At 45.1% G+C, this 21,935-nt stretch overlaps 2 long non-coding RNA genes across 3 annotated transcripts; one reads left to right on the top strand and one right to left on the bottom strand.

The window, feature by feature from the left end:
• Positions 1 to 605: 605 nt before the first annotated feature.
• LOC129625504 (uncharacterized) lies at positions 606 to 17,160 on the bottom strand. Its single transcript, XR_008701481.1, has 2 exons — positions 16,093 to 17,160; positions 606 to 970 (listed from the first exon to the last, which is right to left on the bottom strand). It is a non-coding gene; the product is annotated as an uncharacterized LOC129625504 (long non-coding RNA).
• On the top strand, positions 10,240 to 12,589 carry LOC129625503 (uncharacterized). Of its 2 annotated transcripts, none has more exons than XR_008701479.1 (3): positions 10,240 to 10,597; positions 11,936 to 12,126; positions 12,373 to 12,589. It is a non-coding gene; the product is annotated as an uncharacterized LOC129625503 (long non-coding RNA). The 2 variants fall into 2 exon arrangements; XR_008701480.1 differs by having other exon boundaries at positions 10,245 to 10,597; positions 11,936 to 12,118.
• Positions 17,161 to 21,935: the final 4,775 nt, after the last annotated feature.

Genomic DNA, 21,935 nt, shown 5'->3' with positions numbered 1-21,935 from the left:
GCTGAGCTACCAGGAAAGCCCCAATTATTTCTAGTCTCTCTTTTTTCATAAGGTGAAAAGACATTTTTGACATTTCCCACATGAAGGGTCATGTGGGAAATGTCAATAATTGTTTAAGTATAAAGCGTAGTCCTTCCTCCTTGTTTTAATTTTTTTTAATATCCCAACATCTTAGAACTGATAATATCTTTGATTTCTTCATTCACAAGTTTGTTTCTCTTTCCCAGCTGGTTGAGCTAGTGCTTTATAGATTTTATATGTTTTAATTTTTTAACCCACTTGTAATAGTTTGCAGTTTGGGGACTCAAATATATTTGTCCACCTCCTACCCAGCTGTAGACTTGTTCCAACAGCATTTATGAGTTTCCTTTTCCCATCTGCTGTCATACTCAGGTTTATAATTCCCCAGTCGAAGTAAGTTTCTGGAGAATCCTATTTTTATTCATTCAAAAAACAAAAAAACCTGCGTCTATTCTATGCCACAATGATCTTACCCATTTTAGTTCCTAGAAAAGAGCCACCAATTTCCACCATAAGATTCTCCACTGCATCTTCAACCTCATTCTGTATGATAGACTCTAGGTTCATCCACATCACTACCAATGACCCAGTTTTGTTCCTTTTAATGGCTTTTTATTCCATTGTATATACGTACCACATCTTCTTTATCCGTTCATCTGTTGATGCACCTCTGGCTTCAGTATGGACTCGGAATTGAGTTTCTCTCTGTTGTCGTGGGAATTTCCTCATTTCTCTCTCATAGGGCATCTCCATAGGACAGCTTCTAACATCTGTGCTGCTCATGCTGGAGGGTCTCCTGTGTGGGTCAGCAATGGCCTGCTGCTGGGACAAGGGGACTGGCAGCAGCAGTTTTGGGAGGTGCCCTCTGAACTCTGTTTATTTTTCATTGTGACTTTTAAAATACAGTCAGCCCTTCATATCTTCAGGTTCCACATCTATATTCAACCAACTGTGGATTGAAAACATTCAGAAAAAAAATCCAGAAAGTTCAAAAAATCAATACTTGAATTCTCTGCACTATTTACATAATATTTACATTATAAGGTATTATAAGTACTCTGCTGCTGCTGCTGCTAAGTCACTTCAGTCATGTCCAAGAGGGGATTTAAAGTATAAGGAAGTTTGTTTGTAGATTATATGCAAATATACACCATTTTATATAAACAACTTGAGCATCCATCGATTTGGGTATCTCCAAGGGGGTCCTGGAACAAATCCCCCAGGATACCAAGGGAGGACTGTAATTTTCTCTTTTAGTCTTTTCTTTTTTTTTTTTTAAGTTCTTATTTTCATCAACTTGGATTTATTGTCCTTGATTTTTATGCTTTTATTTATTTATTTATTTTTGGTTGCTCTCTCTTCTTGCTGCACATGGGCTTTCTCCAGTTATGGAGAGCAGGGTCTACTCTTGTTGCAGCACCTGGGCTTCTCATTTCAGTGGCTTCTCTTGTTGCAGAGCACAGGCTCTAAGTGCAAGGGCTTCAGCAGCTGTGGCACATGGGCTTAATTGCTCCAAGGCCTGTGGAATCTTCCTGGACTAGGGATCAAACCCGTGCCCCCTCCACTCTACCACCAGGAAAATCCAGAAGTATTAAATTTAATTCAAATTCTCAAAGAACATTTTGTAGAACTTTATAAATTCTTGATAAAGTTTACCACAAAAATAAAGAATATTAAATATTCCTATACACTTTAATAAAGATAAATTCAGGTTAAGTAGTCCCCACTAGGATTCTGCAGTTTTCATTTATTAGCCCTCGTGGTTCCTAAGTGAAATTAATGGCCAAGTATTTTTACCTTTTTTTTTCGGTGGTGGTCAGGTCATCACTGTGGATGAAATATTAGCTTTAATTATGTTTTTAAGCTATGTTTCATTAATACAAAGAATGTGATAGGTTTTCTAGTTGCACATGCAGGAGACTCTCCTTAAGGTATAAACCTAAGTTATGACTCCAGGCTGCTTGGTCACCAAACTCCTCCTCTGGATTAGAGACAGTAGAGAAAGCAGTCAGGGGTCCCCAGGTCTGAGTTCTGAATCTGCCACTTCCTGTCTGACTTTCAGCAAATCAATAACTGGTCAATTTATCTGCGCCTTGGCATCCTCAGCTAAAAAGCCTGAGTAATAATAGTACTTGCCTCATAGGATTATCAAGAGGAGTAACTGAGATAAGACATGCATAGCTTTTAGACCATATCTGGCTCATAATAAGCATTCAATAAGTATTTAGCTCTTGTTGTTCCTATTATTACTGTTGGCTGCACTGGGTCTTCGTTGCTGTGCCTGGGCTTTCTCTAGGTGCAGCGAGTGGGAGCTACTTCCTAGTTGTGGTGCTTGGCCTTGTCATCGCAGTGGCTTCTCTTATTGCAAACCACGAGCTCTAGTGTATGGGCTTCAGTAATTGCATCTGGCAGGCGCAGCAGTTATGGCACACAGGCTTAGATGCTCCAAAGCATGTGGAGTCTTCCCAGACCAGGATCAAGCCCATGTCCCTTGCATTGGCAGGTGGACTCGCAACCACTGGACCACGAGGGAAGTCCCAATACTATTACTGTTACTATTATTACTAAGGTTTGTGTGCTTAGTCAGTCATGTCTGACTCTTTGCGACCTCACAGACTGCAGTCCACCAGGATCCTCTGTCCATGGGGATACTCCAGGCAAGAATACTGGAATGGGTTGCCGTGCCCTCCTCCAAGGGATCTTCCCAATCCAGGAATCAAACTGGGGCCTCCTGCATTGCAGGCAGATTGTTTACCAGCTGAGCTACCAGGGAAACTCTATTAAAGTTTATCTAACCCAATTAACAGATTTTACTTAACAGATCTTCCCTGGTGGCTCAGACGGTAAAGCGTCTGCCTACAACGCCTACCAGGTGGGAGACCTGGGTTCAATCCCTGGGTCGGGAAGATCTCCTGGAGAAGGAAATGGCAACCCACTCCAGTATTCTTGCCTGGAAAATCCCATGGATGGTGGAACCTGGTAGACTACAGTCCATGGGGTCGCAAAGAGTCAGACACGACTGAACAACTTCACTTAACCCAATTAAGTGAGCACAAAGAAATAGAGAAGCACTGCAGTGGATGGGAGAGTTGTATGTCTTTAGTGATTGGCTCTAAACAGCCAGATTTGTCTTGAGTATTTGATGTGGAAGACTTGTACCAGGTTGCCGAAACCACCTCCCAGAAACCAGAGAAAATCTTGAGTAGGATCCTTTGTATGATCTTTATTGCTGTTTCCATAACCAGTGAATTTTTACCTTACAAATAAAATGTAGTAAACATTTCTTATTTTGTTTTATGCATCCCACTTAAAGGAAAAAAAAAAAAAAAAGACATGTTCCAAGAAAAAAACTTGATTTTATTCTCCATTTGCAAAGCTGCTATCACAGTCGCTGGTTTTTGCCAATGTTTATTATGTGCCCTGTTTTGCTTCAGTTGGCATAATTTCCTGCTCCATTAGCCCTATGAGGAGAATTTATGGTGAATGATATCCAGCAGTTTCAATTAGCAAAGATGCCAGGTGTGTGGTGTTGGAAAATTGTTATGGGAAGATTCTAACCTTGTTCACAGAGCACCCTAGTTGCCCAAAACATTATTTTAACATCTGTTCCAGTCACATTCATTAGCAGGCATTTGCAGTATGGTGAATGGAATACTGATTTCCAAAGACAAGGCAATCAACAGTTGCTTGATTTGGAAACCAAACAGTTCCTGTTATTTTACATGGCAGTGTCATCGTGTGGCTGCAAAGAATGCAGCTCTGGTTTGATTAAGAGAAAGCAGCACTGACTGCAGGATTCTCTAGAAAGCTGGAAGGTTTGCGGGGAGGGCTGGAGAGGGCCTCCGCTCACCCCGCACCTCCCATCCTCACCGAGGCCAGCTCTTCCACTGGGCCAGGGGCCCATTCTCTCCTTGCCCTGCCCTGATTTGGCCGTTTCAGTTCTCCCATGGGCTGCCTGTCACTCCTGCCTCTAGCCTGGTTCCCTCCAGTGGTCTCTCCACATGGCTCCTGCCTGAATGAACTTTCTAACCTGCAGATCTGACTCTTCTTCCCAGAGCAAAATCACTCAGTGGCTCCTCACTAGCCACAGTGAGGCAATCGAAACTTGGCACCCCAGGTCCTCAGGGTTTGTTCCTACGAAGCCTCCTCTCCCTCTGTTCCTGTTCATAAACTCACTCCCTCTATTCACCATTCACATTTCAGCTCAATCGCTTTCCTCCTTAAAAAGTTCCTGACCCACTTGCCCTGTGCTCTTACGGCACTTTCTTTTCTTTTTTTTTGCTATTGAGTTCCTTATATATTGTTAATATTAAACCCTTATCTGATATATAGTTTGCAGTATTTTTCTCCATTCCATAGGCTGTCTGACAACACTTGTTATTGTCCATCTTTTTTTTTTTTAATTGGCCCGTGTCACATGACATGCGGATTCTTAGTTCCCTGATCAGGGATGAACCCGCATGCCCTGCACTAGAAAGGAGTAGTTTTAACCACTGAACCATCAGAGGAGTCCCTTTCTATAGCACTCTGTGAAAGTGAAAGTGTTACTTGCTCAGTCAAGTCTGACTCTCTGGGGCCCCATGGACTAATATAGCCTGTCAGGCTCCTCTGTCCATGGAATTCTCCAGGCAAGAATACTGGAGTGGGTTGCCATTCCCTCTTCTCCAGGGGATCCTCCTGACCCAGGGATCAAACCCAGGTCTCCTGCACGTCAGGCAGATTCTTTACAGTCTGAGCAACCAGGGAAGCCCCAGGCTGCTGCTCCTGCTAAGTCGCTTCAGTCGTGTCCGACTCTGTGCAACCCCATAGATGGCAGCCTACCAGGCTCCCCCGTCCCCGGGATTCTCCAGGCAAGAACACTGGAGTGGGTTGCCATTTCCTTCTCCAATGCAAGAAAGTGAAAAGTGAAAGTGTAGTCACTCAGTTGTGTCCGACTCTTCGAGACCCCATGGACTGCAGCCTACCAGGCTCCTCCATCCATGGGATTTTCCAGGCAAGAGTACTGGAGTAGGTTGCCATTGTCTTCTCCGGGCAAGTCCCATAGCACTTTGTAATGTCAACCAAAAACATAATGCAAGAGGCTGCAAATAAGAGTTTATTTGGGATTCAAGAATTGCAATTCAGAAGACAGATTTGGGTAACCCCCAAAAGAATGTTTTGGAGAAGAGAAAGGGTCAAAGGCTTATAAAGACAAAAGCCACAGAGTTGTTCAAAGTTGCCTGACAATAATTGTGATCAACTTTGATGTCAGTCAGAAAATATACTGTCACAATGGTGTGATCACTCACCTAGAGCCAGACATCCTGGAATGTGAAGTCAAGTGGGCCTTAGAAAGCATCACTACAAACAAAGCTAGTGGAGGTGATGGAATTCCAGTGGAGCTATTTCAAATCCTGACAGATGATGCTGTGAAAGTGCTGCACTCAATATGCCAGCAAATTTGGAAAACTCAGCAGTGGTCACAGGACTGGAAAAGGTCAGTTTTCATTCCAATCCCAAAGAAAGGCAATGCCAAAGAATGCTCAAACTACCGCACAATCGCACTCATCTCACACACTAGTAAAGTAATGCTCAAAATTCTCCAAGCCAAGCTTCAGCAATACGTGAACCGTGAACTTCTTGATGTTCAAGCTGGTTTTAGAAAAAGCAGAGGAACCAGAGACCAAATTGCCAACATCCGCTGGATCATGGAAAAAGCAAGAGAGTTCCAGAAAAACATCCATTTCTGCTTTATTGACTATGCCAAAGCCTTTGACTGTGTGGATCACAATAAACTGTGGAAAATTCTTCAAGAGATGGGAATACCAGACCACCTGACCTGCCTCTTGAGAAATTTGTATGCAGGTCAGGAAGCAACAGTTAGAACTGGACATGGAACAACAGACTGGTTCCAAATAGGAAAAGGAGTACGTCAAGGCTGTATATTGTCACCCTGCTTATTTAACTTCTATGCAGAGTACATCATGAGAAACACTGGGCTGGAAGAAGCACAAGCTGGAATCAAGATTTCCGGGAGAAATATCAATAACCTCAGATACGCAGATGACACCACCCTTATGGCAGAAAGTGAAGAGGAACTAAAAAGCCTCTTGATGAAGGTGAAAGAGGAGAGTGAAAAAGTTGGCTTAAAGCTCAACTTTCAGAAAACGAAGATCATGGCATCTGGTCCCATCACTTCATGGCAAATAGATGGGGAGACAGTGGAAACAGTGTCAGACTTTATTTTTGGGGGCTCCAAAATCACTGCAGATGGTGACTGCAGCCGTGAAATTAAAAGACGCTTACTCCTCGGAAGAAAAGTTATGACCAACCTAGATAGCATATTCAAAAGCAGAGACATTACTTTGCCAACAAAGGTCCATCTAGTCAAGACTATGGTTTTTCCTGTGGTCATGTATGGATGTGAGAGTTGGACTGTGAAGAAAGCTGAGCGCTGAAGAATTGATGCTTTTGAGTTGTGGTTTTGGAGAAGACGCTTGAGAGTCCCTTGGACTGCAAGGAGATCCAACCAGTCCATTCTGAAGGAGATCAGCCCTGGGATTTCTTTGGAAGGAATGATGCTAAAGCTGAAACTCCAGTACTTTGGCCACTTCATGAGAAGAGTTGACTCATTGGAAAAGACTCTGATGCTGGGAGGGATTGGGGGCAGGAGGAGAAGGGGACGACAGAGGATGAGATGGTTGGATGGCATCACTGACTCGATGGACGTGAGTCTGAGTGAACTCTGGGAGTTGGTGATGGACAGGGAGGCCTGGCGTGCTGCGATTCATGGGGTCACAAAGAGTCGGACACGACTGAGCGACTGAACTGAACTGAAGGAACCACAGATTGTTTTAGGGTGCAGGGGGGCTGATAAGTGGATAGGCTGTCACAAGCTATTTTTTTAGGGTGAGTGTCTGATAAGTTTAAAGACTGTAGAAGTTTCTAGCAGATGTTCTGGATGATTTCATTAGGTCAAAAGGTCATCCATCCAGGTTGAGACGTGCATAAGTCACATTATCTTGATGGCCTCCTGGCTCTGATTTAGAGAGTTCTCTTGCCACTACTGACTGCATTTGCACTTTCCTTTCACAGTACATAGGTCTGTAATAAGAAATAGAGCATTGGTCCTTTTTATTTTTTGAAGGGTCTTTTTTTTGGGGGGGGGGGCCTGCACAGCAAGGCAAGTGGAATCTTAGTTCTCTGACCAAGGACTGAACCTGCACCCCCTTTGAAAGGCAGAATCTTAACCACTGGGTCACTGAGGAAGCCCCAGAAATAAAACACTGTGCCATTACTGGTTGCTTAGTATCTCTCTTTCCACTAAAATGACAGCCTCTTGAAAGCAGGCACTACTTCCTTCATTTTCATCTTTGAATTCCCATGGCCTGGCAGTATCTATTTGTTGAGTTGATTTTAAATTGTCTATGAAATAATATAACCATATAATTTCACAATAATTTAACTAAACAATAAGTCAGAATGCTTAAAAAATAGTAGCTACCTTTTGTTGTGTGTTTATTATTGCAGGCACTTGGGTAAACACCTTTTGTCAGTGTTTCCTAAATTTCAATGTACATATTTTCTTTAATTTGACTGATGTCTACTAATGTAAATGTATTTTAAAAGAAAATTGTATGTGACTACCACATACGAGTAAAAAACTAGCATCACTTGCCATAAAAAAAAAAATAAGCCATGTAATGTAAGGAGAAATATATTTAATCCGTTTGTCAAAATGTTCTCCAATGAGAAGAAAAGTGTTTAAGATCAGTGAAGAAATAAAGATATTCAGCTCAATTTTGCATAGCTTAAAAAAAAATATGAGGATCTACACTCATGAGAATGTTTCCATTTTGATGTAAACTTGCACCAAGAATTCTAATTCACGTGCATTCATCATTTGAGAGGTGATTACACAGAATTTACTCTTTTGACAGTTCCTAACAAAAGTGATGAAAGTGATTTTTGTTCAACAAATCTTAGTCAAAAGACACCATCTGAAGAGATTGTCAAAATTTGTCCTCACATAGAGTTATTTGGTGATGACACCCAAAGTGACGGAAAACACATTCCTTAGTCACTGGAGGCTGCCAGTAGAGTTGGAAAAACACTTATGAGACTTTTTTTTATTAAGTGGTTTGAGTCTCCTTAGCTCAAAATTTTCTCAGCAAGATGTGGGGACTCCTCTGTGGTCAGGTGGCTAAGATCCCACACTCCTAATGGAGGGGGCTCGGTTCAATGTCTGGTCAGGGAACTAGATCTTACACGCCACAACAAAGTTTGAAGATCCAAGTGCTGCAACAAAGACCCACTGCAGCACCAAAAAAAAAAAAAGAGATCTGAGATTTGAGCTGGGGTTTAGTTCTAAACCAATGTGATCAAGAAAAGGAATCACACACAGTAAACTAAGTGCGCCTCCCTGGGTCCAGTTTTAGGACCACTGTGCACACTCTGGAGAAGGCAATGGCACCCCACTCCAGTACTCTTGCCTGGAAAATTCCATTGATGGAGGACCCTGGTAGGCTGCAGTCCATGGGGTCACCAAGAGTCGGACACGACTGAGTGATTTCACTTTAACTTTTCACCTTCCTTCATTGGAGAAGGAAATGGCAACCCACTCCAGTGTTCTTGCCTGGAGAATCCCAGGGACGGGGGAGCCTGGTGGGCTGCCGTCTATGGGGTCGCACAGAGTCGGACACGACTGAAGCGACTTAGCAGCAGCAGCAGTGTACACTCTGCCTTGCCTGTGGACTACTGCTTTGTAGGAATCACTTCAAGTTCTTCAGATGAGCAGATGTATCTGCAGGTTATGCTGAGTTCCAAAGTTGTCCAATCATGCATGTTAAGTCTGAGGAAAAAGGTGTCTTTCAGAATGACTTTCTCCTTTTGACTTGGAAGGACACTGGGGAAAACCAATAGCTTCAATGTGAAACTGTATTCATTTAAAGTCACTGCCCATCTCTGTTGTTGTTGTTTAGTCCCTGAGTTGTGTCTTCCTCTTTGCCATTCCACAGACTGTAGCCTCCCAGGTTCCTCTGTCCATGGGATTTCCCAGGCAAGAATACTGGAGTGGGTTGCCATTTCCTTCTCCAAGGGATCGTTCCGACCCAGGGATCAAACCCATGTCTCCTGTATTGGCAGGCGGATTCTTTACCACCGAGGCCCTCACTCATCTCTACACAGAGCTGAAAAAAAAAGTTGACCATTCAGTTAAAATGGACCAATTTAGCCATTTAAACATCTTGATTAAATGCCCAAGTACTTTTCTTTATCTTCAGACATTTGAGGGCTTCTCTATGTTTCTTACAGTGCATAGATTTTTAGATTTTACTTCTGGAAGGACAACTTGAATAGATGGAACAAGTCCTCTTGGCTTTAGCTCTATCTGGGTTTAACAAATGGTCACTGACATAACAGTTCACACTAGTGAACTGGACCCACTGTGTTATACTCGCACACTTATAAACAATTATAGTAAGAAAGTCAGTTATTGAACATTTAAAATATATCATGCATGATAGGCAGAATCATGACCCTTCAAAGATGTCCTGGTACTAATCCCCAGAGCCTGTGAATATGTTCCCTTATATGGATAAAAATGGACAGGGAAAAAATGGAAACAGTGACAGACTTTATTTTCCTGGGATCCAAAATTACTGTGGACTATGACTGTAGCCATGAAATTAAAAGACGCTTGCTCCTTGGAAGAAAAGCTATGACAAACCTAGACAGCATATTAAAAATCAGACACATTACTTTGCCAACAAAGGTCCACATAGGCCAAGCTAAGGTTTTTCCAGTAGTCATGTATGGATGTCACAGCTGGACTATAAAGAAGGCTGAGCCCCGAAGAATTGATGCTTTCAGACCGCTGGTGCTCGAAAAGACTCTTGAGAGTCCCTTGGACAGCAAGGAAGTCAACCCTGAATATTTACTGGAAGGACTGATGCTGAAGCTGAAGCTCCAATACTTTGGCCACCTGATGCAAAGACCTGACTCACTGGAAAAGACTCTAATGCTGGGAAAGACTGAGGGCAGGAGGAGAAGGGGATGATAGAAGACGAGATGGTTGGATGGCATCACTGATTCAATGGACATGAGTTTGAGCAAACTCTGGGAGATAGTAAAGGACAGGGAAGTCTGGCATGCTGTAGTCCATGGGGTTGCAAAGAGTCAGACAGGACTGAGCAACTGAACAAAATCAATATGGATAAAGAGATTTTGCTGATGTGATTAAGGTTAAGGACCTTAAAACGGGAGATTAAATTGGATTATCTCAGTGAACTCAATCTAATCCCATGAGCCCTTAAAAGTTAAGACTCTCTCCTGGCTGTGGTCAGAGAGACAGAGATGTGACAGCAAAAGAATAATCAAAGGGATGCAGCTTTGTGTGGGTCTATGAGACTTGACACAAAGAATGTTCGACTCCTGTGTGATTAGAAGCTCAGCTGTGTCCGACTCGCTGCAGCCCCATGGACTGTAGCCCCCAGGCTCCTCTGTCCGTGGGATTTCCCAAACAAGAATACTGGAGTGGGTTGCCATTTCCTCCTCCAGGCAATTTTTCAGACCCAGGGACTGAACCCACCTCTCTTGTGTAGGTTCTTTATCACTAGTGCCACCTGGGAAGCCCTGTTTGACTCCTAATTATAACCACACTAATTCCAAGATAAAGTAATTAAGGCACATTGTAATCAGTCAGAGTGCCCCTCCCTGCATCCACCCTCCTATTCCTCTGACTTAGCTTAATAGGAAATCAGCCAGTTTCAGCTGATGTAATAGCTTTAGAGGGATGGACTGAAGTTGGAGACTTCATTTTCTCTGTGAATGAGAACAAAGTTCTAGCTGAGAGAGCAGATGCAGAGAGGGTTATGAGCCTTTTGGAGAGTCAAGAAGCTGGAGGAGGAGGGAGCTGAGCAGAACAGGAAGCAGGATGCTGAGTTGTGCTGAGGATACAGCTGAGGTTAGAAACCAAACATGTGCAATGTGTTTCCATCAGTCAGGACAGGAAACAGTTCTATGCAACCTCATACTTCTGAGGTGTGTGATGACTGTGGATATTTTACAGATATGATGAGACTTTGATGTACAGTACTCATGATGGCCTTGAAATTGCTATGGATTTACTTAGTACTCTTTTGAGCCTTCTCATACTGCCTTGATGAGTGTCACCAAGGCTTTACAACATGAAACTGAGCCTCAACTTCAAAAATGGTTGAAGCCCTGAGGCTAGCCTGTTAGAAGGGATAGTTACATGAAATCTCCCAGGACACTGTCTAGAGTAGGGGTAGAGGAGATCAGGGGTCTATGAATGAGGGAAGGAAGTTGGGGCAGTATAGTCAGATAGTGTGGGTCTCTGGGGCAACATAGTCATATGGTGACTTTTTTTCACGGGGGTGTAATAAGGAGCTGAGAAATGTTTATTGCTTGCTGGCCCCCTGTTAGGAGGAATAGAGGTAGAGAATAAATATTTATTTAATAGTTAGTGAATCAGACAGAAAGGAATTCTCTTTGGCTTCTAGATAAGTATCACAATTTCTTTCTGGACTAAGTAGCTTTTTGCTAAGTCAAATGCTTAATGACATAGTATATGCCAGAGAAAATGAGATACTGGTGAGGTGGACAATTCTGTGGGCCTGGGTGACCATAAAACACACTCTCCCCTGAATCTGCAGAAGTCACAGGGAAGTCTTCAGTATCAAGCAAACCTGTGACGGAGCATTATGGTTTACGCTCAGCTCGAACAACAGTGGGCATTGGAGCATGCAGATCTTGCAGTGGTGGCATGCCAACTCTTAGCTGCCACATGTGGGATCTAGTTCCCTGACCAGGGATCAAACCTGGGCCACCTGAATTGGTAGTATTGAGTCTTAGCCACTGGACCACCAGGGAAGTCCCCCTTCTCTTTCTCTTTCTTCTCCCACTCTCTTGCCAGGTGTGGACAGAGTGAGAAGGTGGCCGTCCACACGCCAGGAAGAGAGCCCTCACTAGAACCATCCTGACACCCTGATCTCAGACTTCCAGCCTCCAGAGCCATGAGAAAATCAATGTCTGTCGTATAAGCCATCCAGTCTGTGGTCATTTGTTATGACAGTCTGCGCTGACAGAGACCTAGGAGGTACCTAGGTAGTAAAATTCAGAGATGGAGAGTAGCACAGTGGTTAGCAGGGGCTAGGGGGAGGGGAAGGGAGTTCTTGTTTGGTTGGCACAGAGCTTCAGTTTAGGGTGATGAACACGTTCTGGAGCTGGAGAGTGGTGATGATTATGCAATAATGTGAATGTACTTCATAATACTGAATTACCTGCTTAAAATATAGTTAATCTGGGGCTTCCCTGGTGGCTTAGTGGTAAAGAATCTGCTTGCCAATGCAGGAGACACGGGTTCGATCCCTGATCTGGGAAGATCCTACATCCGTGGAGCAACTAAGCTGTGTGCTACAGCTGCTGTGCCCTAGGGCCGGCGATCCGCAACAAGAGAAGCCACTGCGATGAGAAGCCCGTGCACCGCAACTGGAGAAAAGTCTGAGCAGCAACAAAAGCCCAGCATGGCCAAGAATAAATAACTAAATAAATAATTTTAAAAAGTAAACTGCTAAGTTTCGTTATGTATATGTTCCCCACAATTTAAAAAATTTTTAAATAGGAGGAACATCTCCAACAACCTTAACAACTAAAGAATCTCAGGGGCCTCTTGCGGCCTTTCTGAAAGTCTGATTCTGCATGATCATGCAAGGCCACAGCGTCGTCTGTCCCATGACCATGGGCACAGTGCAGGTGAACCACCACCCCCCCCCCAGAGCCTTTGGGAGGCACATAGTTCAGCAGATAATACACTGGAGAACGCTTGAAGTTCTTTCTGAATGGGTTGTAGAGCTCTGCTGTCATTGAACCAAAAAGTCTTTTTCCCATGAGGGAAAGAAAAATTGAGGAAAAAAAAAAATGTTTGCAGCTGGAGCCTGAATTAGCAATTTCGTCTCCAAAGACCGGAAGACACCTGGTCCCAGCAGACTTTCTATTGAATTTTATGTGCCTTTCCAAAATAGACTCATTCTGAGCTGACTGGCAAGACTGCATTCTGTTTGGTGTCTAACACAATTTTATCTAAGCTCAAGCAATCACACATTTTATTTATTTTTTAACAGGGAGAAGACTACACAAAATTACTACCATAGCTTTCCTAGATCCAGCTGTAGTTCTGAAAACTCAGAAAGCTTAGAACAGAGCAAAGCACATTGTAACAGAGAACATACGAGTCGGGGGTACAACTGACCGAGACTGCAAACCGTGCAGCCCTGCTACCCTGAGTGGGCCTTGAGGCTGGGAATATTTGCATATCCTCAGAGATTTTTGGAAATGCATCTTCCACCCAGACCCTCTGAATCAGAACATGCATATGAACTAATTTCCTAGGAATGCATGTAAAAGAAGCATTGCTACAGAGCCCTTCTCTTTAGACCTCCCTCATCCGAATTGCCTAGGAATATTTACTAAAAATGCAACTTCCATATACCTGGACAAAACTCTAATTCAAAAAGATACCTGCACCCCAACGTCCATTGCAGCACTATTTACGATAGCCAGGACATGGAAGTGTCCATCAACTGATGAATGGATAAAGAAGATGTGGTACATATAGACCATGGGATACTATTCAGCCATAAAAAAAGAATGGACAAGGCCATTTGCAGCAACATGAGATTATCATAATTTAAGTGAAGTAAGTTAGATAGAGAAGATAAGTATCATATGAGATCACTTATATGTGGAATCTAAAATATGATACAAGGGAACTTATTTATAAAATAGAAATAGACTCACAGACAGAGACCTGACTTGAGGTTGCCAAGGCTGAGGTGGGCTGGGGGAGGGAAGAACTAGGAGTTTGGGCTTAGCAGATGTAAGCTATATCACATAGGATGAGTAAACAAGGTCCTGCTGCTGCTGCTAAGTCGCTTCAGTCATGTCCGACTCTGTGCGACCCCATAGACTGCAGCCCACCAGGCTCCCCCGTCTCTGGGATTCTCCAGGCAAGAACACTGGAGTGGGTTGCCATTTCCTTCTCCAATGCAGGGGAGTGAAAAGTGAAAGGGAAGTCGCTCAGTCGTGTCTGACTCTTAGTGGCCCCATGGACTGCAGCCAACCAGGCTCCTCGGTCCATGGGATTTTCCAGGCAAGATTACTGGAGTGGGGTGCCATTGCCTTCTCCGAAACAAGGTCCTACTATATAGCAAAGGGAACTATATTCAATATCCTGTGATAAACCGTAACGGAAGAGAATATGAAAAAAATCTGTATGTGTAACTGAATCACTTTGTTGTATAGCAGAAATGTAACACATTGTAAATCAATTACACTTCAATTCTGGCCAGGCCCCTACTGGCTTGTGGGATCTTAGTTTCCCGACTAGTGATGGAATTTGCACCCCCTGGATTGGAAGCACGGAATATTAACCACTAGACCCCAGGGAAGTCCTCAATAAAAAACTTTTTTTAAAATGCATCTTCCTGTGTCCTGCCCAAGACCTGTGAGAATTACCCACTATGATTCTTAGTCAAAGGAGCGTGAGAACAGTAGCAGTAGTTCTTCTCCAAAAGTAGCTCTAAAACCCTCTCTGAGGATCTCCCTGGCAGTCTGGTGGTTAAGACTCTGCCTGCCAATGCAGGGGACACGGGTTGGATCCCTGCTCCAGAAAGATTTCACATGCCTTGGGGTAGCTTAGCTACAAGAACTGAACGCTCTCCACCCCCGCCAGAGCCCACACTGGGCAGCACCGAGAAGCCGGGGCACCACGACTGAAGAGTAGCCACTGCTCACTGCAGCTAAGACAGCCTGCGGGCAGCAACAAAGACCCAGAGCAGCCAGAAATAAACACATAAATCTGTTTTTTTTAAACCTCTCTGACAATTCAGACACCCCACCCCAGCCCCCAATCCCACCCCAAGCCCAGCCCTCTCCTTTAGGAGCCTCGTTTCTAGAAGATGATGTTTCATGAGAACCAAGCTGGGGAGGGGAGGGAGACAGGCGTGAAAGCCTCTGTGCCAGTGGAGTCAGGTGGCTCTGACTTCACACAGCAGATTTGGATGGATTCTTAAGGACGTTTCTATCTTTATGTCATTCTCAATCTCAATTGGAGAAGGAAAACGGCAACCCACTCCAGTGTTCTTGCCTGGAGAATCCCACGGACAGAGGAGCCTGGTGGGCTGCCGTCTATGGGGTCACACAGAGTCGGACATGACTGATGCGACTTAGCAGCAGCAGCAATCTCAAGGTCTCTTTCTCATGAGTGTGCGTGCGCGCGCGCGCACACACACACACACACACTCTCTCTTTCTCTCTCACTCACAGCGGGGCCTGAGATAAAGGAGTCCTGGAAGACCTTTGCACGCCAGCCTTTGAACGATTAACTGTCATGAGGCTCAGACGTTCCAGTGGCTTATCTCCAGGCGCTCCCGACGGTCCCCGGGACTGGGTGAGGCTGTAAGCGCTGCCTCCTCCCCGCTTTCTGCAGTGATGATGTTCCTGGTCTGCAGTGGCAGTGTTCCCCCGAGGTTGGCCTTGCCTGTGTGCTCAGCCACTCAGTTGTGTTCTGCTTTTTGCAGGCCCACAGGCTGAAGCCCGACAGGCTCCTCTGTCCATGGCAAGAATCCATGGTTTTCCAGGCAAGAATACTAGGCTGGGTTGCCATTTCCTCCTCTAGGGGATCTTCCCCACCCAGAGACCCGACCACCTCTCCTGCACAGGTTGGCGGATTCTTTACCACCGAGCCACCTGGGGAGCCCCCCGACTTTGGCCCTGAGTAAAGACAAATGTGTGGTGAGACCTAAGAGGCCTGGAGGGCCTTCCAATGGCTGGCCCTCACCCCAGGAGCCCCTCGTCCCTGCTCTGCACTTGAGCATGTGCCAAGGTCCTGGGGCTGCCACTGCCACAGGCAGCCTCCATTGAGATTGCCAAGTGGGCTGGTCACTCAGGTCCCTCTGAGCCCTTACCTGACAGTGTGGTTGATTCTACTGGCTCGAGAGAAAGGCCTGCAGCCTGGGCTACCAGGAGGGCATGCAGATAAGGTGAAAGAAAATGAGAAGAGATGGAATTTACCGATGGACTCTGAAGACCAGCTTTGGTGAGCCTGAATGAAAGTCCCTTCTGGAGACCATCTTTCATGCCACCACCCCAAGGTGCTGCAGGGCCTGGATGAGGGTGACCAGAGATACCGGAAGGGAAGGCTGGGGCTGGAACAGACAGCAGTGTCCTGTCCTGTCTGGGATGGTGGGGTCTCCACGAGGATCCGAAGATCTCCACGTGTCAGAGCCCCGGACAGCCTCCGCGAACCCAGGGCGCTGTCCAAGTGCATGCGAGGAGGTCACGGAGAGGGCGTGACTGTCAGGTGACCTGCGAGTGGACCGGCCCGTCGGCTGCCCCTCACACCTCCGCGGTCCTCTGACTGTGTGTTCCGCCGGCTCTTCCCGCTTGCGCAGCCGTTGACTTGGAGAGAGGCAGTCTCGCGAGAGTAAGGTGGTGTTGAGCCCATTAAGGCCTGGGAATTAACTTCAGATTCTGGTGGGTGGGTGGAGATCTACTTTTTGTACTTGGCGCCCAAGCTGTGCTATGCTTAGTTGCTCAGTTGTGTCCAGCTCTGCGACCCCATGGACTGTAGCCTGCCAGGTTCCTCTGTCCATGGCGATTCTCCAGGCAACAGTATTGGAGTGGGTTGCCATGCCCTTCTCCAGGGATCTTCCCGACCCAGGGATCAAACCCAGTTCTCCCATACTGCAGGCGGGTTCTTTACCATCTAAGCCACCGGGGAAGCCCTGGCACCCGAGACAAGCCACCATAGAAGTTGCCTGCATTGTTGCACCTGCTTCCTGTCACCTAGCAGTCTGGAATGTGCACCTCTTTCCTCGCTCCCAGGTGTAGCTGATGCTGCTGGTCTGTGAACCACACTTCAAGTAACAAGAATGTAACGTGTGCTTACCAAATGGGAGGCTTAATTTTTTTAAAACTTGTAACTTAAAAGTTTGAAATAATTTTGTGTTTGCAAGGACTGATGCTGAAGCTGAAACTCCAATACTAGGGCCACCTGATATGAAGAGCCGATTCCTTAGAAAAGATCCTGATGCTGGGAAACATTGAAGGCAGGAGGCGAAGGGGATGACAGAGGATGAGATGGTTGGATGGCATCACTGGCTCAATGAACATGAGTTTGAGCAAGCTCTGGGAGATAGTGAAGGATAGGGAAGTCTGGCGTGCTGCAGTTCATGGGGTCCCAGAGAGTGGGACACGACTGACTGACTAAACAACGACAAAAAATAGTGCAAGGAATTCCCAGAGACTCCCTACCCAGCTTTCCCAAATTTAAATATATATTTAAGTATATTTAATCATAGCAGGGGCTTCCCCCGTGGCTCAGCAGTGAAGAATCCACCTTTGATGCAGAAAATGCAGGAGATGCCACCGGTTAATCCCTGGGTTGGGAAGATCGGCTAGGGGGCATGGCAACCCACTCCAGTATTCTTGCCTAGCAGAATCCATGGACAGAGAAGCCTGGCAGGCTACAGTCCAGAGGGTCGCACAGAGTTGGTCACACACTGAAGTGACTGAGCAATCATAGTACAATTATCAAAACAAAGACTTTTTTTTTTTGGTGCTGTGCCTCACAGCTTATGTGATCTTAGTTCCCTGAGGAGGGATAGAACCCAAGTTCTTGGCAGTGAAAGCTTGGAGTCCTAACCGACCACTGGATCTCCAGGGAATTACAGGCAAAGCTCTTGAAATATAGTTGATGTACCATATTATGTGAGTTTCAGGGGTACAACATTTGTGATTTGCCATTTACATACGTTATGAAATGATCCCCAGGGTAAGCCTAGTGACCATCTCTGCCCACACAGAGTTATTCTCATATTATGGACCATATTCCAAAACAAGGAAACTGACATGGAAATACTATTAACTAATCCTCAGACTTTTTTCAGATGCCATCAATTGCCTCATGAATATCCTTTTCCTGGACCAGGATCCATCCGGGATCACATATCGTACTTAATCGTCCTGCCCCTTCAATCTCCTTTGATCAGGGACAGAGACCACGAGAGCCTTTCGGTGACAGATGGCTATGACAACAATGACAAACCACTTGAATTTCTGGCTCATCTTTGAATTCATGTGGTTCTCAGACATCAGTGTTTGTAAGACACATGGGACCGGCGTGGGGAGGGGGGGAGCTTGTTTTGCACATTTGCTCCCAGAGAAACGGAATCTGTAAGGTCTGGGTGATGTTTGGAATGTGCATTTTTATCAGTGTGCAAGGGGACTCTGATGCAAACTGTCAGATGGAGGACTGGGTGAGGCTGACACGGCTTCAGTTAACACTTGCTGTGCCATCTTTCCTTCTACAAAAACAAGCTGCCTCTATTTCTTAAAAACATTTTCTGAAACGTTACACTGACTTGGCACATTTCTAGAGACAGTGTAGACCTCCTTCCCATCCCCACCCCCTTTCATAACACAAGTTCGGGCACAGCAGCTCACCCTGTTCTGTACTTCACCTGGCTGCCTCTCCTTTTCCACGATTTCTGGGCAGTTCTGTGTTCACTCTTTCTCAAAACTTGCCACAAGGGGGCACCAGTGATTTCCTCCTAGTGCTAAGTGAAGTGAAAGTCACTCAGTCGTGTCCCACTCTTGCTCTTTGCGACTCCATGGACTATACAGTCCATGGAATTCTCCAGGCCAGAATACTGAAGTGGGTAGCCTTTCCCTTCTCCAGGGGATCTTCCCAACCCAAGGATCAAACCCAGGTCTCCCACACTGCAGATTCTTTACCAGCTGAGCCATCAAGGAAGCCCAAGAATACTGGAGTGGGTATCCCTTCTCCAGCAGATCTTCCCTACCCAGAAATGGAATCAGGGTGTCCTGCATTGCAGGCCAATTCTCTACCAACTGAGCTATCAGGGAAACCCCCTCATGTTAAGCGTGCTCCTCAAAGTTGCCAGATTAGTAAACAATTAGCAGGTGTTTGAAGAGAGTCCTAGGACATCTTATCAATCAGACTTTATTTACCACTTAACGGCCTTAACTATCTGGATCTTTTTGCCTTTGATGGCATTAGGATGACTCCAGAACCATCCCTTACTTTGGGCCACCTCTCCATTAATAATTAGATTTATTTGCATAGAGTTGGGTGGTATGCAGGCTTGGTTGGGTTTGCAGGGATTTGGTCTGGGCTGTCCTAGGCAGCAAGGACACAGAATAATGCAGCAGTTGGGTAGAGGCTGGAACAGAACTGCAGACTTGACCTGTCCGCATCAGGTCCTGATGATCTTTTTTTGCATCCATTTCCCCTAGGACCAGTGAACAGAACTAACACTCTTGACATGACTCAATGCCCACCCTTAACATCCCCTAGCACCGTGCCTGAGTTTATTGTTCAGTGGCAGGCAAGACCCAGAGTTATGACTATGCTGACCATAGTGGAGGGCTGGTAAATGTTCAACAACCAGCACTACAAACAAACACAACAGAAAAAAAATTATAGTGTTTACCAATTTCTTTGATGCCAAATAGTCCCATCATGGCCAATTTCAAGCTATTAATAAACTGTGGAAAATTCTGAAAGAGATGGGAATACCAGCCCACCTGACCTGCCTCTTGAGAAACCTATATGCAGGTCAGGAAGCAACAGTTAGAACTGGACATGGAACAACAGACTGGTTCCAAATAGGAAAAGGAGTATGTCAAGGCTGTATATTGTCACCCTGCTTATTTAACTTCTATGCAGAGAACATCATGAGAAACGCTGGACTGGAAGAAACACAAGCTGGAATCAAGATTGCCCGGAGAAATATCAATACCCTCAGATATGCAGCTGACACCACTCTTATGGCAGAAAGTGAAGAGGAACTAAAGAGCCTCTTGCTGAAAGTGAAAGAGGAGAGTGAAAAATTTGGCTTAAAGCTCAACATTCAGAAAACGAAGATCATGGCATCTGGTCCCATCACTTCATGGGAAATAGATGGGGAAACAGTGGAAACAGTGTCAGACTTTATTTTTTGGGGCTCCAAAATCACTGCAGATGGTGACTGCAGCCATGAAATTAAAAGATGCTTACTCCTTGGAAGGAAAGTTATGACCAACCTAGATAGCATATTGAAAAGCAGAGACATTACTTTGCCAACAAAGGTCCGTCTAGTCAAGGCTATGGTTTTTCCAGTAGTCATGTATGGATGTGAGAGTTGGACTGTGAAGAAGGCTGAGCGCCGAAGAATTGATGCTTTTGAACTGTGGAGAAGACTCTTGAGGGTCGCTTGGACCGCAAGGAGATCCAACCAGTCCATTCTAAAGGAGGTCAGTCCTGGGTGTTCTTTGGAAGGAATGATGGTAAAGCTGAAACTCCAGTATTTTGGCCACCTCATGAGAAGAGTTGGCTCATTGGAAAAGACTGTGATGCTGGGAGGGATTGGGGGCAGGAGGAGAAGGGGACGACAGAGGATGAGATGGCTGGATGGCATCACTGACTCGATGGACGTGAGTTTGAGTGAACTCCGGGAGATGGTGATGGACAGGGAGGCCTGGCGTGCTGCGATTCATGGGGTCGCAAAGAGTCGGACACGACTGAGCGACTGAACTGAACTGAACGTGATGTCACTGAATGCCGAGTTGGGAAGTGAGGTGCAGAAGCCCAGCTGTACATGTATGTCTACCTCATAAACACGATAGAAACAGAGCAAAGTGACTAGGAAAGGATGAGGTCTGAGTGTTTATTATGTTTGTTTAAAAACTTTTGTGATAAAACACACGGTGTACCTGTGGCTGATTCATGTTGGTGTATGGCAGAAACTAACATAATATTGTGAAGCAGTTATCCTCCAATTAAAAATAAATTTAAATTAAAAAAAACAAACACACGAGGGACTCCCCTGGTGGTCCAGTGGTTAAGACTCTGTGCTCCCAATGCAGGGGCCTGGGTTCAATCCCTTAGTAGGGAACTAGATCCCACATGCCGCACCTAGAGTCCAGGTGTCACAACTAAGATCCAGCACAGCCAAATAAATACTAAAAAGTACATGATATAAAATTTACCATCTTAATGGCTAAACAAAAATTTATTTGGCTGTGCCATGTCTTCGTCGTGGCCTGTGGAATCTAGCTCCTAACCAGACCATCTCAGCTCTACCCCTTAGAAGCATGGGGTAAATTTCAGCCACTTTACGATGCCACTCCTAGACCATGGGAAACTGTGTAAGTATCCCAGGCATTAGTCACCTACATATGCCACACATTTTTGGAGTGATTCTTACTGATCATAATCCTGTACCCTTTGTATTTGTGGTTGTTAAGTTGCTAAATCGTGTCCGACTTTGCAATCCCAGGTACTGCAGCACACCAAGCTCCTCTGTCCTCCAACCGTCTCCGGAAGTCTGCTCAAATTCATGTCTGTTGAGTCAGGGATGCTATCTAATTATCTCATCCTCCGCCACTCCCTTCTCTTCCTGCCTTCAATCTTTCCCAGCATCAGGGTCTTTTACAAAGAGTCAGCTCTTTGCATCAGGTAGCCAAAGTATATATTGTTGGAATTGACTTGCTAAAAACTTTTAAACATTTTTTAGTATCAATGTTCATGAAGTATATTAACCTATAGTTTTTTTTTTAAATATGTTTATTTTGGACAGCAAGAAGATCAAACCAGTCAATCCTAAAGGAAATCAACCCTGAATATTCATTGGAAGGACTGATGCTGAAGCTGAAACTCCAATACTTTGGCCACCTGATGCAAAGAGCTGACTCATTAAAAAAGACCCTGATGCTGGAAAAGATTGAGGGCAGGAGGAGAAGGGGACGACAGAGGATGAGATGGTTGGATGGTATCACTGATTCAAAGGACCTGAGTTTGAGCAAACTCTGGGAGATGGTGAAGGACAGGGAAGCCTGGCATGCTGCAGTCC

This window comes from Bubalus kerabau, chromosome 13 (genome assembly GCF_029407905.1).
Source record: "Bubalus kerabau isolate K-KA32 ecotype Philippines breed swamp buffalo chromosome 13, PCC_UOA_SB_1v2, whole genome shotgun sequence".
Lineage (NCBI taxonomy): Eukaryota > Metazoa > Chordata > Mammalia > Artiodactyla > Bovidae > Bubalus > Bubalus kerabau.
The sequence above is the reverse complement of the archived record's forward strand: the minus strand, read 5'-3'. Positions and strand labels throughout refer to the sequence as shown.